We start from the raw sequence: 6,888 nt of genomic DNA, 5'->3' as shown, positions 1-6,888 counted from the left end.
CAGGCTTATACAGCCACAGGCCTCTGGTCAGACAGGCTTATACAGCCACAGGCCACTGGCCAGACAGGCTTATACAGCCACAGGCCTCTGGTCAGACAGGCTTATACAGCCACAGGCCACTGGCCAGACAGGCTTATACAGCCACAGGCCACTGGCCAGACAGGCTTATACAGCCACAGGCCACTGGCCAGACAGGCTTATACAGCCACAGGCCTCTGGTCAGACAGGCTTATACAGCCACAGGCCACTGGCCAGACAGGCTTATACAGCCACAGGCCTCTGGTCAGACAGGCTTATACAGCCACAGGCCTCTGGCCAGACAGGCTTGTACAGCCACAGGACTCTGGCTTATACATCAGGGTGGTGACATACTTCTTCTTGTAGCGATGAGTTGCACTAAGCACCAATCACACCATCCTGAGAGGAGAGAGAGAGAGAGAAATATAGAACTCCATTAGCACATACATGACATTTCCCTTTACCTCTCATTCTGATTCATTCTGTTCCATCTTGCACACTTTCAATCAATCTACTAATGCTTGATGTCTTTGATTTAATCTTTCTGATCGCTCTCTGGTCTTACCTTAATGGACAGGGAGTAGAGGTGATTGAGCATGACATGGTTGGGTTCTGGAAGCAATGCAGGGTCACACTGATGAGGGAAAGCAAACATCTTTCTTCAGTGCATGCACATTACTGTCAATGACATGAACCGCTCTGTCATGTCTTCATCATTGATATTCCTATGAGGGTTTGGATTCAGTTGTTGTCATCTTGTACTCAGAGATTCCCGTGTGCTTTTTTAGAATGACCTGTAGCAGGTGAGGTGGCAGAATGGGCAGAGACTTATCTTCCTGCTTGGGAATGTAGGGTCCTGGTGGTACGGTCCAGGAGGGGAGCTGGACAGGTCTAACTCACAAACAGATGGCAAATACAATGCGAGATTGAACATCAATATTTGTCTTGTTAATATTTTGCTATTACCAGTTACCATCTAACTTTCTAGCATCATGGAGACATTTTCCAATACAGTAGCATAACTTGGTTACACTCATTAGTGTTATGCAGAGTCTGTATTTCGGGAGTTGGGCCAACTTTTAGAATGTTGTTCTAATTCTAGACATTCAGTTACATTGCATGAAATATGACTGGGGTGCTAACATGGCTGCCATAGAATGTTAAAGATGCATCATTAATGCAGAAAGCTCAACGGCCCTACTTCCTTAATACGTGGCTCTGGCGTTATGCAAGGGTAAACAGGTTGTGGACACTGACCTGACATACACTGCTCAAAAAAATAAAGGGAACACTAAAATAACACATCCTAGATCTGAATGAATGAAATGTTCGTATTAAATACTTTTTTCTTTACATAGTTGAATGTGCTGACAACAAAATCACACAAAACGGATCAATGGAAATCAAATGTATCAACCCATGGAGGTCTGGATTTGGAGTCACTCAAAATGAAAGTGGAAAACCACACTACAGGCTGATCCAACTTTGATGTAATGTCCTTAAAACAAGTCAAAATTAGGCTCAGTAGTGTGTGTGGCCTCCACGTGCCTGTATGACCTCCCTACAACACCTGGGCATGCTACGGATGAGGTGGCGGATGGTCTCCTGAGGGATCTCCTCCCAGACCTGGACTAAAGCTTCCGCCAACTCCTGGACAGTCTGTGGTGCAACGTGGCGTTGGTGGATGGAGAGATGTCCCAGATGTGCTCAATTGGATTCAGGTCTGGGGAACGGGTGGGCCAGTCCATAGCAGCAATGCTTTCCTCTTGCAGGAACTGCTGACACACTTCAGCCACATGAGGTCTATTATTGTCTTGCATTAGGAGGAACCCAGGGCCAACCGCACCAGCATATGGTCTCACAAGGGGTCTGAGGATCTCATCTCAGTACCTAATGGCAGTCAGGCTACCTCTGGCGAGCACATGGAGGGCTGTGCGGCCCCCCCAAAGAAATCCCACCCCACACCATGACTGACCCACCGCCAAACCGGTCATGCTGGAGGATGTTGCAGGCAGCAGAACGTTCTCCACAGCGTCTTCAGACTCTGTCACGTCTGTCACATGTGCTCAGTGTGAACCTGCTTTCATCTGTGAAGAGCACAGTGTATAAGAGCACTTCTGTGAGTCCATCATAACTGCATCAAACACCTCAAAGTCAATCTTCTTCACTTGGATGACGTTGTTGACTGTGCCTAGCTGGTAGGTTACAACAGGCTGGGGGACCAAAACCAGCAATCTACAGTGGACTCAAACTTCAAATCTGTTAGCTATTTATCATCCATATAAGAATGACTAAGTAAACATTGGTTCTCCATCAGAGCCATTACAACATGTAAAACATAGGTGGTTCTGGTCCCAAAACACACTGCTCACCTCAGCTGGGTCATGAGTCCATGTTCCGTCCACATAGAACTTATTCTTACTGTCAGTGTGTTCTATCTTTCAGTCACAAAAACTTTGTGGCTATTGTGGATCTGCCTGAAGGGGAGCATCATTATAAGTGCATATACACACTCACAAATTGCACCATAGGCAAGTCAACAATAATGTTATGAGTATGATGCCCTTCCCAGGGCTGCTAACCCACCTCCTGGTTAGGGAATCTCCAGACAGAGAGACCTCCTTTCCAGGTCCAGTCCAGCGGAAAACAGTGGGGCGGTCCAGAGTGTGCCCTTTATCATCCTCCTGGTTCTGACGCCATGCAAGGTACTCCTCTTTCTCTTGGGGAGCCGAGGAGACCAGGGAAGATGGAGAGATGTGTGTGAGACAGGAAGAGGGAGAGATGAGTCTCTCTATATGTGTGAAATGGGAAGAGGGAGAGGTGAGGCTCTCTGTATGGGAGACGGGAAGTGTCACAGGCGAAGCAGGTACAAGGAGTCAAACATTTAATAGGGAACGGACATAGAACTAGACAGGAACAGCTTCAGCACATGGGTAACAAACACATAACAATCAATGCAGCAGTGGGGAACAGAGCTGGAGAACTGACAAATATAGGGGAGGAAAAAAACAGGTGATTGAGTGAGTCCAGATGAATCCAATATTGCTGATGCATGTGACAAGGGAAGGCAGGTGTGCATAATTGATGATGGCAGGAGTGCGTGATGCAGGGCAGCCTGGTGCCCTCGAGCGCCACCCGGCGCCCCACCTGGGCGAACCGGCCAAGACATGGGAGCCTGGCGAGCCGGCTGAGGCAAGGAAACCTCTCGAGCCAGCCAGGGCTTGGAAGCCTGACGAGCTGGCTTAGGCACCCCCGGTTCCATTGGCGGCAGAATCCACCCCGACATCTCTAAAAAACAAAAAATTAAATCTCCTGGACCGGCTGGGCGAAACAGACCTGACGATCCAGCTGAGGCTCGACGTGGGATGGGCGCCTTCCGAGCCAACGAAACCTCTCGAGCCAGTTAGGGCGTGGAAGCCTGACGAGCTGGCTAGGCACCCCCGGTTCCATCGGTGGCGACCTAGGACCAACGTCACCACCAACCGGAACACCAGTACTCCCCGATGCTTCGTGTGTTGGCTGCTGCATTCTGTCACGGGACGACGCTGGAGAGGCGAAGCAGGTACAGGGAGTCAAACATTTAATAGGGAACGGGCATAGAACGAGACAGGAACAGAGTCAGCAAGGGAACGGGCATGGAACGAGACAGGAACAGAGTCAGCAATCGGGTGACAAACACATAACAATCAATGCAGCAGTGGGGAACAGAGCTGGAGAACTGACAAATATATGGAAGGTAAAAAACAGGTGATTGAGTGAGTCCATGTCAGTCCAATATCGCTGATGCGTGTGACGAGGGAAGGCAGGTGTGCGTGATGGATGGCAGGAGTGACATCCAAAGACTATGCATAATGTCAGCTAGCTAGCTACAGTGCTGTGAAAAAGTATTTGCCCCTTTCTGATTTTCTCTATATTTGCCTGTTTTTCACACTTAATGTTATCAGATATTCAAACAAAACCTAATATTAGATAAAGGAAACCTAAGTAAACAAATAACACATGCATACGTATTTCATTTATTTAATTAGAAAAGTTATAAAATACCCAATACACCAGTGTAAAAAAGTAATTACACTCAATAACTGGTTGCGCCACCATTAGCTGCAATGACTGCAACCAAACGCCTTGTAGTTGTTGATCATTCTCTCACATCTTTGTGGAGGAATTTTGGCTCATTTCTTCCATGCAGAACTGCTTATACTCAGAGACATTTGTGGGTCTTCGCACACAAACTGCTCGGTTCAGGTACTGCTACATCTCAAATGGGTTTAGGTCTGGACTTTGACTAGGTCATTCCAAAAAATGTATATTTGCTGCTTTCAGCCATTCTGATGTAAAATTGCTTGTGTGTTTTGGTTGCTGCATGGTTGCCAATAAATGGTCAGCGAAACGCCCCTAATTAATATTCATTCACACTGACTGCATGACGACAATGAGGCGAAACCCGACAGAAATGCTAAAAAATGAAATTTCACCAAGTGTGAAATGGAAGTTCTTTTAGGTGAGGTTGAAGCAAGAAAAAATATATTGTTTGGTGGACACAGTTTGGGAATTACAAATTACAAGAAGGCGTTAAGAGTGGCAACATGTAGCCGACGCTATGAATGCTGCTGGCTCAAAAGGTCTGACCCTCTCAGAAATAAAAACATCAAAGTGGAGGCCAAAAGGGGCATAGACTTACAGAGAAAGTGTTTGTGCCACAGGCGGGGGAAAGGGGACACCGGAGCTCAACACACTTGATGAGCAACTTGCAGGTATTATAGGGGAATCCCTCCTGAGTGGAAGAGTGACAGGTGGTGGAGGGGGACACGGACATGCAAGACGCACCGGATGATCCAGGTATGTAATTAGTATTCCCTCTTTTGAAAAGAGTAAACCAAATGCATTCATGTTGTGTTTAAACATGTATTTACACAAACAATGGTGACATTTTCTATTGTTTTTAGTCGCTGCGTGTTCCAGCGGGGTCGGTGGTGCTGCAGCTGAGCAGGAGCTGAGTGTTCCACTGGGGAGGTGGTGCTGCAGCTGAGCAGGAGCTGAGTGTTCCACTGGGGAGGTGGTGCTGCAGCTGAGCAGGAGCTGAGTGTTCCACTGGGGAGGTGGTGCTGCAGCTGAGCAGGAGCTGAGTGTTCCACTGGGGAGGTGGTGCTGCAGCTGAGTAGGAGCTGAGTGTTCCACTGGGGAGGTGGTGCTGCAGCTGAGTAGGAGCTGAGTGTTCCACTGGGGAGGTGGTGCTGCAGCTGAGTAGGAGCTGAGTGTTCCACTGGGGAGGTGGTGCTGCAGCTGAGTAGGAGCTGAGTGTTCCACTGGGGAGGTGTTGCAGCTGAGTAGGAGCTGAGTGTTCCACTGGGGAGGTGGGTGCTGCAGCTGAGCAGGAGCTGAGTGTTCCACTGGGGAGGTGGTGCTGCAGCTGAGTAGGAGCTGAGTGTTCCACTGAGGAGGTGGTGCTGCAGCTGAGTGGTGCCACTGCAGCTGAGTAGGAGCTGAGTGTTCCACTGGGGAGGTGGTGCTGCAGCGGAGTAGGAGCTGAGTGTTCCACTGAGGAGGTGGTGCTGCAGCGGAGTAGGAGCTGAGTGTTCTACTGAGGAGGTGGTGCTGCAGCTGAGCAGGAGCTGAGTGTTCCACTGGGGAGGTGGTGCTGCAGCGGAGTAGGAGCTGAGTGTTCCACTGGGGAGGTGGTGCTGCAGCTGAGCAGGAGCTGAGTGTTCCACTGAGGAGGTGGTGCTGCAGCTGAGCAGGAGCTGAGTGTTCCACTGGGGAGGTGGTGCTGCAGCTGAGCAGGAGCTGAGTGTTCCACTGAGGAGGTGGTGCTGCAGCTGAGCAGGAGCTGAGTGTTCCACTGGGGAGGTGGTGCTGCAGCTGAGCAGGAGCTGAGTGTTCCACTGAGGAGGTGGTGCTGCAGCTGAGCAGGAACTGAGTGTTCCACTGGGGAGGTGGTGCTGCAGCAGCTGAGTGTTCCACTGGGGAGGTGAGCTGAGTGTTCCACTGGGGAGGTGGTGCTGCAGCTGAGCAGGAGCTGAGTGTTCCACTGGGGAGGTGGTGCTGCAGCGGAGTAGGAGCTGAGTACGCCCAGCCCCGGCGTCTCCACTGCACCTCGTGCGTCACAACCCTCCACCGCCCGTGTCCTCACAGATGCAGTCCTGCAAACGCAAAGTGACACCATCAACGCTATTAACGAGGTTGCCAAGGAGTTGCAGTGGGACAGGCATGGCTTGGTTTCTGCAGGTGATTCTCTGTAAAGCTGGGCCCACTACAGAGCAGAGATCCAAGAGAACAGCTCTTGGTAATCGGAACCGGCTCATAAACCACTCATCATCATTTGCCAGAAAATCTTGCTGGTCTCTGAAAATTCTCTCTCTCTGAATTCTTCCAGTTGCCAAATCTTCCAACATTGCCAAAGCAGCCATTATTACACATTGTTAATGCATACCTTTTTATACCCACACATTGGTTTGTAAAACTAGCCAATTGCATAACACCTTCAGGTGTGGTAATGACCCTGATTGTAACTGCCAATGACAGGGCCATTATCACATTGACAATTCTGCGCAAAGAACACATGACAACAATATATGAAACTGTACACTCGTATTTGTACATGTCGGTAGGGGTGAAGTGACTATGCATAGATAATAAACAGCGAGTAGCAGCAGTGTACAAAACAAATGAAGGGGGGCATTAGCTACTCAATGTAATAGTCCGGTGGCCATTTGATGAATTGTTCAGCAGTCTTATGGCTTGGGGTAGAAGCTGTTAAGGAGCCTTTTGGTCCTAGACTGGTGCTTCGGTACCGCTTGCCATGCGGTAGCAGAGAAAACAGTCTTAGGTGACTGGACTCTCTGACAATTGTATGGGCTTTCCTCTTACACC

At 49.3% G+C, this 6,888-nt stretch overlaps 1 pseudogene; it reads right to left on the bottom strand.

Annotated features, from left to right (window-relative positions):
• Positions 1-293: 293 nt before the first annotated feature.
• LOC118384848 (uncharacterized) lies at positions 294-6,425 on the bottom strand (annotated as a pseudogene).
• Between the last annotated feature and the right edge of the window lie 463 nt (positions 6,426-6,888).

This window comes from Oncorhynchus keta, chromosome 6 (genome assembly GCF_023373465.1).
Source record: "Oncorhynchus keta strain PuntledgeMale-10-30-2019 chromosome 6, Oket_V2, whole genome shotgun sequence".
In the NCBI taxonomy this organism is placed as follows: Eukaryota; Metazoa; Chordata; class Actinopteri; order Salmoniformes; family Salmonidae; genus Oncorhynchus; species Oncorhynchus keta.
The sequence above is the reverse complement of the archived record's forward strand: the minus strand, read 5'-3'. Positions and strand labels throughout refer to the sequence as shown.